We start from the raw sequence: 14,944 nt of genomic DNA, 5'->3' as shown, positions 1-14,944 counted from the left end.
TTAATCCTTGCAAAATGGGAGGGTTCAATGGCACACATTTCATTTTCAGTTACTTTATGAACAGAAAAAACAGATCTTTGAGATATCCAGAATCTGCAGACCTGTCTGATTTTCAAAAATACTGTAACATGTTTACCAGAAGAACAAATCAATGAGACTTAATTTTTCTTTATACTATAACTCTGGAAAGAAATTTTGTGAATTCTGTTGATCTAAAATGAAAGGTATATATTTACTGTAGCGATAGAGCTGGGTGATCTATGTTAATCTTCTTCAACCTTCAGGACATAACGGCAAGTTAAAGCCAGGTAGGCAGAAAGACTTCATACCTCCACTTTCTCTTCCCAGTTCCATAGTGTTCCATGCTCCCACTCCTGTCTCCAGATCTAAAGATTGATGTTCACATGCACAAGCATATACATATACATACATATATATATATATATAAATATATATATATATATATGTACACACACACACACACACACACATATATATAAATGTTCGGAAATCACAACACCGACCACAGTAAATGCCGCACTCAGCATTTCAGTGAAGTCGAATGTCGAACATTTCAACTTCACTGAAATGCTCATAGCCGCTAAATGCCCCCCACACATACTTATATATACAAACTCCACACTACACTGAGGAAAGGGTACATTTCCCAAACCCCACTATAGTGCAATCTGCACTACACTGACAAACCTTGCTATAGTGGCTGTTTGCTATTGTAAGGTTCGACAATATAGTACTTGCACTACTGGTTCTGCATACGTTAATCGCACAGTGTGATCGACTATGTGATTGTAAACTATACATACATATATATATATATATATATATATATATATATATATATATATATACAAATACAGAAATGGAAACACCATACACACAGACATGGAAGGACCCACCCTTCTGTAAGCCTCACATCACACAGGTAGGGGGAAAAGTTGGACTGGTATGCCTGGTATGCATAGCTGAGATTATCTCATCAATGCTCTTTAAATGTCAATAGTGAGAGACAAGTTCACCTTCTGGGGGTTGATGGGTGGAAACAGGAATGGTTTCCACGGAGAACTGTATCCCCCAGGTAAGACCTAGACATGGAGATCATGTTCAGCTTATAACACCTTGTGAAAATATACCAAGATGCCTACGTCGCTGTTGCACAAATGTCTTTTAATGAGGCATTCTGCAGGAAGACACTAAAAGAAGCTTCTACCTGGAAGAATGAGCAGTAGGCTTAGCAGGAAGAGCTTTATAGTGCGTGGAGCACCCCGACAATGCTCCAAATTCAAGAAAAAGACACCTTAGTTAAGCATGTTTTGAATCAGAGCACAACAGCAGCAACCAAAAAGCATTTTCACAGTTTTTAAAAGCTGTTATATACTTTGCAGTCGCATACACAAAGTATGTGAACGTGAACTGTCTAACAGCCATTTTAAACAGCCAGGCTCTTAATTTCTGCTCCCAGTCTGTGTGATTGCACTGATGTTTAATGGCTTTCAAATCTGTAAAACATTCATTAACCCTCACTTTTTCTGTAACTGACAGCACAAGGAATTGATAAAGCACCACGCATTACAAAGAATTATGAGTGTCTCTCTCCAGTTATAACTACTTATTATATGTTCTTGACACAAATGTCAAAATAAACTTCTCAACCTTCACTTCCCTCTCAATGTGAATTTCTGAAATACATAATAAGCTGGTTATAGTTACAGACCTAATCATAATTCTCAATATTAATTTTTCATAAATCATTATGAATTCTTGCAACCACTAAAATAAAAGTTACCTTGCAGACTTAAACTCCATCTTGCCTGGAGCACACAAAACAATTGAGAGGTCTTGCTAACTGACTCTGTCTTATTTAAAAAAAAACTGCAGCTACCTACAAACATTTAAACAGAATCACAACTACCTATGAACATCTGAACAGTGCAATAAATACTCTCCTCTACTTATGTATTCCAGGAAAACAGCTAGTAAATTCACACACTGATTCAAATTACCCCTTGTGGCTACTTTTGGCATAAATGAAAGATAATCTCACCAAACCAGACTCTACTCAACCCACAAACTCAAAGTCCATTCGCCTTACAACACTTAATGCACAAAGTCTAAAAAACAAAATCCCTTACCTCCATGCCTGGCTCTCCCATAACCACACCGACATTACTGCCGTTTCTGAAACCTGGCTATATAAGGGGTCTATATTATAAGATCGACATTTGAAAACACAGAACAACATATGGTCGACACCAAATGGTCGATATCTTTAAACATCGACCTTATAAAAAGACAAAAAAAAAAAAAGAAAAAGTACCCTAACGGGTTTAAGCAGGGGGGGGGGGAAGCACCCCTGCACCCCCCCACACCTCCCGCTACTTAAATATACCAACTCCGAGACCGCACTACATTGCAGTAAACGAAAATCTCCCCTTATGGAGATTTCCGTTTACACGCTCGAGATTCTGAGCGTTCAATATTATTGTGTCAACAATGTCAGATTCGACATTGTCGGATTTAAAGAATATAATATAGACCCTATAAAAGATAGCGAAATCCTACCACCAGGTTTCCAAATCATTCGCACTGACAGAGACCACAAAAAAGGAGGTGGAGTAGCAATAATCTAACCCATCTCCCATACCATAACTCCCTACTCCAATAAAATATCAACCTTTGCCAACGCTGAAATTATAATAGGTTTACTAAAAATACATAACCACAAGTCCATATGTATCGCTGCCGTCTATACTCCCCCTGGTGATATCAAAACTGTTGAAAACGTCCTGTCCTGGTTCTCCTCCAATATAAAAAATGAAACCTATATACTCGGTGATACCAACATCAACTGGAATACTATTAACTCTGAAGCCCCGTCCCACACAATCAAGCTGTACAGCTTCTCCCAACTAATACAATCTCCAACCAGACCAAATAAAGATGGTACCTCTGGTACCATCATTGACTGGATCCTAACAACTCACCCAAACCTTATCACCAAAGCCGGAATATTATCTGATCCTCCCAGCGATCACCTACCAGTCTTCGCCGACCATCTCCCATCTCCACTGCATAAACAACACCACTACATGCAAACCCGCAACCTCTCCGCTTTCAGCCCTCTAACTTTCTCCGAATGCTTAAAGCATACTGACTGGTCCCCTCTAAAAATCCTTCCTCTAGATGATGTTGTTTCCTACTTTAACCACTCATTCCTAACCCTTCTCAATCAGCAATCCCCCACTCAAACCAAACGCATCAAAACCAATCCCTGCCCATGGTTATCAAAAGATACTAAACTAGCCTTGCAGCAAAGGGACAAAAAATGGAAACAATATCAAAAACATAAAAACCCTAACATCCTTCTAGAGTATAAGCAACTACAAAACTCTGCAAAAAGCTAATAATTAAAGACCACAAAGCCCACTACTCCAAACTCCAGTACTTGCACTCAACAAATCCCAAAAAATTCTGGGACTCCATCTCATCCAAGCTGCATCCTGACAACAAAGAAAACCCCTGCCCAGACCCCAACCTCTCTAACCTTGAAACAGCCAGCCAGTTCAACTTATTCTTCATAGACTGCATAGCTAAACTATCATCCTCTTTCCCAACCCCCTCCTCCACCCCCCCCTCCTGCCCGAACCACCACCCCAATCATCAACCTTCCTCCACATCCTTCTGCCTCAAGCCCATCTCCACAAGCACTATAAAAAGACTTCTCCTCAAACTCAAACCCTGTCGCAATGCACCCGACAACCCTTCCTCAAACAATCTGCACACAGCATTGCCTATCCCATCTCTATTCTTATAAATAGATCCATACAAGAATCATACGTCCCTTCTACCTGGCGCCATGCTTACATCATCCCCCTCCACAAAGGTGGCAAAAATATTGATACCACCAACTTCAGGCCTATTGCCATCCTTTCCCCTCTTTCTAACATACTAGAGAAAACAATACAAGCACAACTCATGGCACACCTAACACTAAACAATCTCCTCTCCCCTACCCAACACGGCTTCCGCCCTGGCCACAGCACCATGACTGCCCTTCTTTCCTTTCTTGAAACCATAAACCTCGAACGTGACTCAGACAAGTTCGTATCCACACTATTCCTAGAGCTGTCAAAGTCCTTTGACACTATCTCACATACCCTACTTATATCCCAACTCTCCACCCTACACCTCTCTCCCATCACCATCTCCAGGTTTTCCAGCTACTTGTCCATCCACCAACAAGCTGTCCAATGGAAAACTTCAACCTCCCCTTTCCTTCCCACACCCACAGGTGTCCCACAAGCTTTGTTTATATGCTTGTTGTTTGTTTGCTTGTTATTTCCCTGGAACGCTAATTCTACCTAATACGCGGCTTCTCAGCTCTTCTGTGGATCACTAGTGATATCTGCATTGCTTACTGTACTTATTTCCTTGTTTCACTTGAAAGAAAGTTACTGTTTGTCATTTTTGCATTTAAGTTACCTGTAACACATTGCACTTAAGTTACCTGGCACTTGCTCACTAAAGCAATTATATAAGTCAGCACTAAAAATTAAAAGCACTACACCCTCACTCCCCAATGGCCCTGGTTTTCAATTATTAAGGAATTCCCAATATTATTCTAGCATGTCCAAAGGTCAGTCGTCAATCTCCTCTCCGGTCCAGCTGGTGAATATGGGAATCTTGAGGCAATGTTACAACTGCCTCATGTACACAGACAACTCTCTCCTCCTCCCAACAAATTCCAACACATGTGAGAGATGCAACCATATAACCAAACTGGAGGCTAAGCTCTCTCAACTCAGTACTGGCATAACCAGTCAGGAGGAGAAGGAAACCACACTCACTACAATTCCAGTCTCACATAGACCTACCACAACAGCAAACCAAACACATAATCACACAAAAACATACTTGGAGGCTCTAAATAAAGATCTGCCAAAGCAGCAGAGACCTCCAAAGCAGACACCCAAGCAGCCGCTACCCCAAAACAAAACACGTGCAACACATATCTCACAAAGCCAGTGTGCCAAACAGTCACAGCCCTTAAGACTAAACAACACACCTGATACACTTGTAATAGGTGATTCTATCATCAGGCACACTGACGTCCCGCTCACCAGGCTGAACAAGGAGAGGGTCACGGTGAGCAGCCTGTCGGCGCTAGGATCCCCCACATAACACAAGCACTCAGGTCACTCCAAGGCAAGTACAAATATGACTCAGTCATTGTCCATGCTGGTGTGAATGACCTGAGACGTACCTCCCTGGACTACATGAAAAGAGACATAAAGGAGCTATCTGAGCATGTAGCCCAGGCGGTATGACCCTGACCTTGAGTAGCATCTTACCCTCACCAAGAATGATGCCACAATATGAAGACAAGATGATCAATTTCAACAACTGGCTTAAGTACTGGTGTCATTCAAAGGGGATCCAATGCCTGTCAGCTTGGGATGATATGCTTGACAAGCCACGATGCTTCGCTAGGGACGGCTTGCACCTGTCACCCCTGGGCTTTCGGATATTGGCAAAGGCTCTTGCTACCCCCATAGTGCCTTTTTAGGCAAGGCTCAAAAGACAAACCCACCTCCATAGGTATCACAAGGGATAAGAAACTAAGAGTAATGCTACTCAACGCCAGAAGTCTAAACCTCAAGATGCACGCACTCGAAACTCTCCTTAGCATGGAGAACATCGATATCTGTGCAGTAACAGAAACCTGGTTCAGGGCTCCCGAGAGCACCCCAGCACTACCAGGTTATACCTCATACCATGCTTTTTGGCCCCAAAACTTGGACTGAACCACAAAAGGAGGGGGAGTATCGATATTCATCAAAAATACCCACACGTCCAGGTTGGTGGCAAAGCATGAAGCATCAGAGACTATCCATGTGCAACTAACAGTGGGTAAAACTGCCTTCCAGTTTATGGCCTGCTACAGATCACCCTCCCAAACCCAGGAACCCCACTCGGCCTTCCTGAGAACACTGGAAAATATGAAGGTCTCTCCAAACACCATTATATTGGGCGACTTCAACTACCCAAACATAGACTGGGAGCATTACTCTAGCTCCAACACCCTAGCCCAAAGGTTCCTAGAATTTATAAACTCATATGCTATGGAACAACTTGTTACCACTCCCACATGAGGGGAAAACATACTGGACCTGATCATCACCAACATGGGGACTCTATGCTTCAGACCAGAAGTGTATCTCTCACTGGTAAGATCAGACCATAAACTAATCTCACTGGATATTCACATCCCAACCCCACCCCCTGCCCGGAAAACCACAGTGAAAAACTTCTCTAAAGCAAATTTCACACTCCTCAAAACTGAGGTGGAATCCTTCAAAGCCCCCGGGCCTGTGGAAAATCTGCCCAGACTGCAGAATCCTTTATAAGCGCATTCTATGAACACCTTCAGGAATGCATGGATCATCGATCCCAAATAAAACCAAGACCCAATCCTCCAAAGGCAGACGTCCTGTCTGGTGGACCCCAGCCATAAACAAACTATACAATAGAAGGAGGAAGCTACTAAATGATAGAGCAAAATCCCAAAAAGGGAAGGCATCACTGATCAGTATTAACAAAAAACTACGGGCACACATAAAATTGTCTAAGGCCAGCTTTGAGAGAAACATTGCACAGGACACTAAGGATAATCACAAGGCTTTCTTTAGTTATGTTAGGAACCTGGGTGGTAATTCCCAGATATGCTCAGAATTAGTCCAAAATGACAAAAAATACACCAAACCCACAGACATTGCCAACATCCTAGCTGACAGGTTCAGCGCAAACTTCTCCCTCCCCACCAAAAGGGCAAATATCTATCCCAGCAGAGTGCTGCCCCCCTGACATCTCAGATGCTCAGGTAAGAGCCACCCTCTCCAAAGCAAAAAACACAGCATCAATAGGACCAGATGGTGTCCCGGGCTGCGTCCTACATGAACTCCAAGAAGAGCTAAACCCAAACATAAAACTACTGTTCAATCTCAGCCTTGCTACAGGATATGTGCCCAAAGAGTGGCATACAGCAACAGTGGTCCCTCTCCATAAAGGTGGTGCCTCAACGGATCCTGGAAACTATCGCCCCATAAGCCTGACTAGCTTGGTCTGCAAAGCTATGGAAAGGATCATCATGGACCTCATAAATAAAGATATTGGGGACCTACAAACACTGGATCCTACCCAGTTCGGCTTTGTTAAGGGCAGATCCTGCCTCTTAAACCTGGTTGATTTCTTTGAAACAGTCACCAAGGCCATTGACGAGGGGAAGGTGGTCCACACAGCCTACCTGGACCGCGCAAAAGCCTTCGATACAATACCCCACTTGGGCATTATAGATAAGCTCACCAGCTTAAATATAAACTCCTATGTCACTAGATGGATTGCACTCCAGACTCCAAACCAGTTACAAGTGGTGTCCCACAAGGCTCAGTCCTGGGACCTCTCTTGTTCGGTATATATTTCTCGGAGGTACAGGCCAACACGGAAGGACTGTGGCTGACCAAGTTCGCAGATGACTGCAAACTGGGCGCCATAATCGACTCTCCAGCCGACACAAGCATCCTCCAAAAGGGCCTCATAGAAACAGACAACTGGTGCCAGAGCCATGGCCTCAAGCTAAATGCCAAAAGTGTATAGTCATCCTTTGGCAAAAACAAAGTGCCCACAAATTACCACATAGGTGGTAATCTGTTAAATACAGAAAAAGTAATTAGGGACCTGGGGACCCAAGTTGATAGCAATCTCTCATTTGACAACCACGTGGCCAAAGTGGTTAGAAAAACATTTTATATAGCCCACCTAATCATGAAGGGATTTACATCTAGATCAGGGGAGGTCATAATGCCTCTTTACTCATCCCTCATCAGGCCTATAATTGAGTACAATGCCCCTTTTGGGATGTACCTTACCAGACACCTGCAGCAACTGGAAAGACCCCAAAAGTACCTCATCAAGTGGATCAAAGGGCTCAAACAGATGCCATATGCTGCCCGGTTAAAGAAACTCCAGCTCTACTCAGTGGCATACCGCCTGTTCAGAGGCGATCTGTGCCTGACGTATAAAGCCATGTCCAACCCTGAATTAATGGACATGCTGCACCTCAGAAAATCCAAATCCCATCGAGCTACACGCTCGAGAGACTTGAACCTCAGCACTGAAATAAATAGGACATGCTGGAGGGACAGATTCATAACCCAGAGGCTCCCTTCACTCTGGAATAAAATCCCAGTCCAGGTTAGGCAGAGTCCCTCATTGACTCTCTTCAAGAGGAATCTTGATGAGTGGATGGGAGATTGTAGGTTTACCCCGGGTATCACTTCTGTGTCACTGTTAGACAGAGGCACAGTATACTAACCTCGAAAAAGGGCATAGCAAAATAAATTTAAAATGGGTGGCGAAAGCCAAACACATTCTGGCTAGGCTTATAAATGCCCTAGGGCAGATAGCCTAGTATGAACCTATGAACCTATGAACAAGGATCTGTTCTTGGCCCTCTTCTCTTCTCTTCAACCTATTCATTAACAACTTTCACCAATCCATCCCAGGCTCATCTATCATCCAATATGCAGATGACTCAACAATCATCTGCTCAGCCTTCTCCCCCTCCGAGCTCCCAGAAAAAAAACTAGCCTTCTCCAAAACAGAAACAGGGATGCAGTCTAACCCTCTGGCACTAAATGCAATAAAAAACAAAACCAATGTTTGTTTTCCCCTACCAAAAACTCCATTGACAAATCCACATTCACCATATAGAGCCAAAACAACACCTTCCTTGAAATTGTTCCCAACACCAAGCTTCTTGGCATCATTATTGATGGAGAACTAAAAGTTGACACTCACATCCTCTCCGCAATCAAGAAAACCCACGAAAAGTTAGGTCTCCTCTATAGGCACAACCGCTTCCTAAACCCCTCTACCCCTCAAACTCTTGCATCCACCTTCCTACTCCCCTCCCTTATGTACGGTGCCCCTCTTTTCACCAATCTTTATCTTGGCCTTCGGTCCATACTTGAATCCTACAATCACAAGATCTCCAAATTTACAACCAATTCAAAAAACTCATTCCATCACTGCCACTCCCTCCTCACTCTCAACTGGCTTGAACTACCCAACTACCTCAGCTACCTACCACTCACCATTGCCTACAAGCTCATCTTTAAACTTGCTAACTGCCCAGCTCTCGCTACTTCCTTAAAACCTTACATTCCTAACCGCTCACTCAGATCCAAAAACCAAAATCTCCTTCAGGTCCACAAACCTGCACAACCTCCTGGCCATCTACTGCTGTCCCACTCCTTAGCTAAACGGGGAACCCTCTCCCCACACACCTACGCAACCTACCTAACCATACCAATTTCAAATCTCAGCTACTCTCTCATCTTTCTTCCAAATGGGAATGACCTTGCCACTCTCCAACTTAAACCCCTCCCCCCTCATTCCACCTTGCAATGACTCATCCAGCTACCTCTACTATTACTTCATCTCATCCAAATCAATCACTCCCCTACTAAAAACTAATTTTCTCTCTAATATCTATTGTACTATACTCTCCAATCTCAAATACACTATTACCCCCTCCATGCATAATATTTTCCTAACCTGCTAATGACTAGTAGCAATATATTTTGAAATGTTAAACCTACAATTGAGTTTATAACAAAAATATTCACTTTATGTAAATGTTGAAATTTCTGTACTGAATTATGTCTTCTCATTTTTGTAACATTGTGACAAGCCAATTGCAAATATCATGGAGCTTATCTGTAAATGTTTAATTAGTTGTATGCACTATGTCCTTTTGTAACATGTGAAATTTAACTTGCAATTATTGTGGAGCTTTTCTCCCTGGGCCTCCACAGAAAACGGGCTCTTCTTGGCCCAGTGGACTTCCCCAGTCATCAAACTTAAATAAATAAATAAGTTCACAAGGACATTTGTCCATTCTGGAAAACAAGGTAAGAAGTCTTCATACACACAATGCCTGCATCTCAGAAGTCTTTCCAAATGACATTATGGCCACCAAAAATAAGGCTTTTTATGTTAAGAACATAATGTCTGTCTTATGCACAGATAAGAGGTAAAGAGAAGTGAGGTAAAAAGAAGTTATGTCTTTCCATAACGTTCCATCTGTGTTGTTGATCTTCGTTCATTCATTACTGATGGGTTATCGGTTCTGTCCTTGAAAGTGAACCAACCAATATCAAGCTTGCGTCAGCCAAAAACTCTCGAGCCAATGTCCTACCCAGAATGCTCTACTCCCTGTTACCTCAGATCGAGTTTGCAAATTGATAGATAAAAGTAGAGGCTACCTCTGGTCATAAAAGATGTACCAGAAAGGAGTACATGAGATTAACCAAGAACCTCCGGATGGGGGATGGAGGGTGGGAAGTAATGAATAAATGAAGATCAACAACACATTAAGCCATAACTTCCTTATCTGATGTTGTTAATCTTCGTTCATTCCTTACTGATGGGACAGAGTCCCCAGCTACCTGTATTCCTGGGTGGCCCTCATGGAAGGACATTCCTGAGCACCATGGAACCAAAGGAAGCTCTACCTCAGGAGGCCAAGTCCAATTTGTAATGAAGAATAAATGTATGAGGTTTAGCCCAAGTTGCAGCTGAGAAAATATCATTGAGGGAAGCCTTAGCATGGAAGGCTGCTGAAGTTGCCATAGATCTTGTAGAATGTGCTTTGACTCTATGAGGCAAGGTGAGATTGTTTTTGTTGTAGATAAAGGTGATACAATTTTCAACCATGAAGCCAATGTAACTTTTGATACAGAATGACCCCATCTAGGTCCAGAAAAGGTCAGAAACAGATGGTATGATTTACGGGTAGATTTTGTTCTGTCCAGATAAAATTGTATTTGCCTATGAACATCCAAGGAGTGCAAGCAATACTCTCCCTTGTTAGAATGGTTAGGAAAGAACACTGGGAGATCAATAGACTGGCTGTTAGATCACTCTGACACCACTTTAGGTAAAACAGTAGAATTGGTTCTCAGTGATACACTATCCTTATGGAAGATATGATAAGGAGGCTTGATGCATACGGCCTGAAGTTCTGACAATCGTCTGGCCGATGTGATTGCAATCAGAAACAAAGTTTTCCAAGAGAGGTATTTTACAGCACAAGAGGACACAGGTTTAAAGGGTGGAGCTGTTAAAGCTTACAGAACCAAGGCCAAATCCCAAGGTTGTACGGGAGGGTTTAGGTGGATAACCCCTTTCAAAAAAGTCTTACAGAGTCTGTGTGACGTAAGTGAAGAATCTTGAAAACCAATATGAAAATTTGAGATGGCAGCTAAATGTACACGGACAGTAGAGGCAGATACCCCAGAGTGGAAAAGATGTGACAAGTAATCTAATACCACCGAGACCGGGGCTGACAAGGGGTCTATTTGCTTATCTGCTGCCCATAGAGAGAACCTCTTCCATTTGTTAAGATAGATTAGTCTGGTGGATGATTTATGAGATGCAATAAGAATATTGCGCACAGGGGATGAATGGTTTTAATGCCTGGCAATCATAGGAAGTGAAGAAACCACGCTGTCAGTTTCAGGGTTGTTAGATTGGGGTGAATCAGACCCTGTGGATGGGAGAACAACGTTGGTGATGGATTGAGGATCCATGGTTGATCTAGCAGGTGAGGCCAGAGGAAGGGAAACCAGACTTGTCGAGGCCAATATGGAGCAATGAGGATTACTTTGCTCTTCAACTGTCATGCTTTCTTTAGAAATCGGGAGATGAGGGGAAGAGGTGGATAGGCATAAAGAAGACCCGAGGGCCAAGCGTGGACTACAGTGTCCCTTGGTGATTGTCCCCGGGGGGGGGTGTCAGGGAAAAGCAGTTGCTGCACTTGTAGTTGGTTGGGGAGGCAAATAGGTTGCAGCAAGGCTGTGGCCCCAGCGGTAGGAGACTCTTGCCACTATCAGAGTATTGAGGGACCACTCGTGAAGCTGTAGAATGCACCTGCTCAATTTGTCCGCTATCACGTTGGAGCTCCAGGGAATGTGCATTGCAATCAGAAAGCAGTTGCGAGCTATCGCCCATTGCCATATTTTCAAGGCCTCTCGGCATAACAGGTAAGATCTGGTGCCCCCTTGTTTGTTGATGTACCAGACCACTGACATGTTGTCTGACTGGATCACAATAGTCCCTGACGGAAGGATGGAGAGAAATGCTTGCAACGCTAGAAGCACCACACTCAGTTCCAGGACACTGATATGCAAAAGGGCCTCTGTCTCCAACTAGGTGCCTTGGACTGAATTTCCCTGACATAGCCCCCCACCCCATCAGGGAGGCATCTGTGGTCACTGTGGCTATCGGTAGATGGGGGGGGGTGAGAGGGCGAGACCATTGTTGGGGATATCAAGTTGTCCACCAGAGTAAATCTTGTTTGCATCTCTGAGTTACACTTATTTGAAAAGACAAAGGATGTTGTAGAGGGTACCACTGAGTGAGAAGCAGCCATTGAAGAAGTCTCATGTGGAATCTGGCTAGGGGAACAATGGTGATTGAAGCTGCCATTGACCCAAATAGCTGAAGTACAGATCGAGCTGGAGATTTGTGGTGACAGAGTAATGGTTGAACTTGTTGTCTTATTCTCTGAAGTCTGTGTTCTGGAAGGGATGCTGTACAATTTCTTGTGTCCAACAGTATTCCCATGAATTCCAAAGACTGAGTTGGGGTTGTGTTAAATTTCTCCCAGTTTATAATGATTCCCAGGCTTCGAGCTGTTAAGAGAGTATACTGCAGGGCTTCTTCCAATAGATGCTTGGTGGGGGTGATAAGGAGCCAGTCATCTAGATATGGAAACGCCTGGAATCCTTGAAGTCGCAAGTGAGCAATAACGACTGCCATGTATTTTGTAAATATTCTGGGGGCTGTAGACAGGCCAAAGGGCAGGGCTTGAAAATGGTAGTGACCGGCTCCTATAAAGAAGCGGAGGTATCTTCTTGAGCGTTTCTCCATCTTTATGTGGTAATACGCATCTTGAAAAGAGGAAGGATAGACTGAACCGTGACTATCTGGAATTTCTTTGTTTTTACAAATTTGTTTAGTGAAATGAGATCCAGAATTGGTCTCCAGTCCCCTATCTTTTTTGGCACTAAAAAGAACCTTGAGTAAAATCCAGATCCTATCTGGTCTGGGGGGACTGCCTGGATGACTTTTTGTAGCAGCTTTTTGATTTCGTGTGCTGCTATTTACCTTTGACTGGGTGGAACGTCGGGTAACATTATTGATGAGACTGGGCAAAGATGGAAGGGGATGTGATGGCCTCTGGATATAATCTGTTGTACCCAAGAGTCGGTTATCTTTTGCTAGGCAGCAGGGTACAAGGAGAAACGACCCCCGACTGCTTCCAGAGATGAGCAGTTGGGCAACGCTTCAGGAGCGCTGATAGGGTTGGCCAGAGAAAGAATCTTTGGAACCCCGGTTTTGCAGACCTCCTCTGCCCCAAAAGGGGCGTCTTCCATTGGAGTTTCCCCCTCTGCCTCTAGGGGAAAACTCGGCACATGTATCCTGGAAAGAATCCTGTGATTCCTTGTGCCAGATCTTTCTGCTCCTCCGATTTCTGGAATAGAATCGCTGAGGAGTGGAGTGTCTGACACCAATGGCAGACAAGGTCTTGCTATCTTGGTCACACCATGCCAGCGTATTCTTGACTTTAGGGCCAAACAAAGAAGCGGCCTCTATGGGGGCATTCATGAAGGAAGCCTTAAAGGGGTCCACAATGTCACAAAGGCGCAACCAAGCATGTCGTCTGGCGACTATACCTGCGCTTGCCGCTCTAGCCGTCCCTTCTGATGGGTGAGAAATAAGATGCATGGAAGAGTTGGAAATGGACTCTAGGGTGGCTGAGAAGCCACATTATCACAGACTTCATCAGAAACAGCTCCTGCCAAGGTTTCAGAGAGCTGGTTAATAAGATCTCACTGAAGCCTGGTAAAATGTGCCAAATAATTCAAAGACCTTACAGTGAAGGTCGATGAAGCAAAGACATGCTTCCCTAATCTGTCAATCGCCCGGGAATCCTTGTTGGGCGGATGGACAGTTTGGCTCTCTTCTGCCAAATCCTTCTTAGTAGCAACTGCCACCACCATAGTGTCTACTGGGAAACCACGTGACCAATAGGGGTGCTCTGTGGGGGGCGATAATATCTTGTCTGGCTTCTTAGGTATCGCTTCCATGGTATCAGGAGCCTTCTATGCGTGCTGCATGATGAGCTGGACGAGCTCATCAGCAGGCGGGGTGACCCAGGAGGCAGGGGGCCGGGCATGAAAAGCTTGCAGGAATACGGATTCCTCAGAGGAAGTATTAGAGGGCTTCCAGTCACCCCTCTGAATAAGGATCTCTAGGATGTCACCAAAGGACACCTCATCAAAGGGTGACTGTGGGGAGCCTTCAAAATCCATATCTTCAGTCAATGACTCTTCAGTGGAGTCCATGTGCTTCCTCCTGCACGATGCTTTACGGGGCTCTTCCTCAGTGGGAGGTTCTGGGGAAGACTGCAAAGAGGGAGTCTCCTGAAGAGGAGAGACCTGAAGCTCTTGTGCCCGGTGTCCAGGGGCTGAAGCTTGTGGCAGTTGTGGCAAAGAGGGGGGAGAGGACTCCAACAAATGAGCTTTGCCAGTGGATGCAAGTGCCCTCTCCATGGCCTGGAAGGCCGGCCCGCCCAAGGAGGGATGGTAGCCTGGAACTGAGCACGACAACCTCGGAACAGGGATCACGCCCCATCCCAACGATCCCTCCCACAGACCAGGAGTCTCAAGAGGGCTGTGAACTGTAAGAGACAGAGCATCCCTGGAAGGTGCCATAAAAAAACATCAGCGTGGAGCCAGGAATGCCCTCCCCAATGGCATAGCCACTGGCCTGAGAAGAGCCCAATGCCCAGTGAACCAAG

At 44.3% G+C, this 14,944-nt stretch overlaps 1 protein-coding gene across 1 annotated transcript in view; it reads right to left on the bottom strand.

The window, feature by feature from the left end:
• Positions 1-14,944, bottom strand: part of ZC3H7A (zinc finger CCCH-type containing 7A) — a 1,693,893-nt gene that overhangs the window by 286,787 nt on the left and 1,392,162 nt on the right. The gene's annotated exons all lie outside the window — the stretch shown is intronic.

This window comes from Protopterus annectens, chromosome 12.part0, assembly GCF_019279795.1.
Source record: "Protopterus annectens isolate FY-2018-M chromosome 12.part0, PAN1.0, whole genome shotgun sequence".
NCBI lineage: Eukaryota > Metazoa > Chordata > Ceratodontiformes > Protopteridae > Protopterus > Protopterus annectens.
Note: the sequence above shows the minus strand (reverse complement) of the source record. Positions and strands in the feature narration are given on the sequence as shown.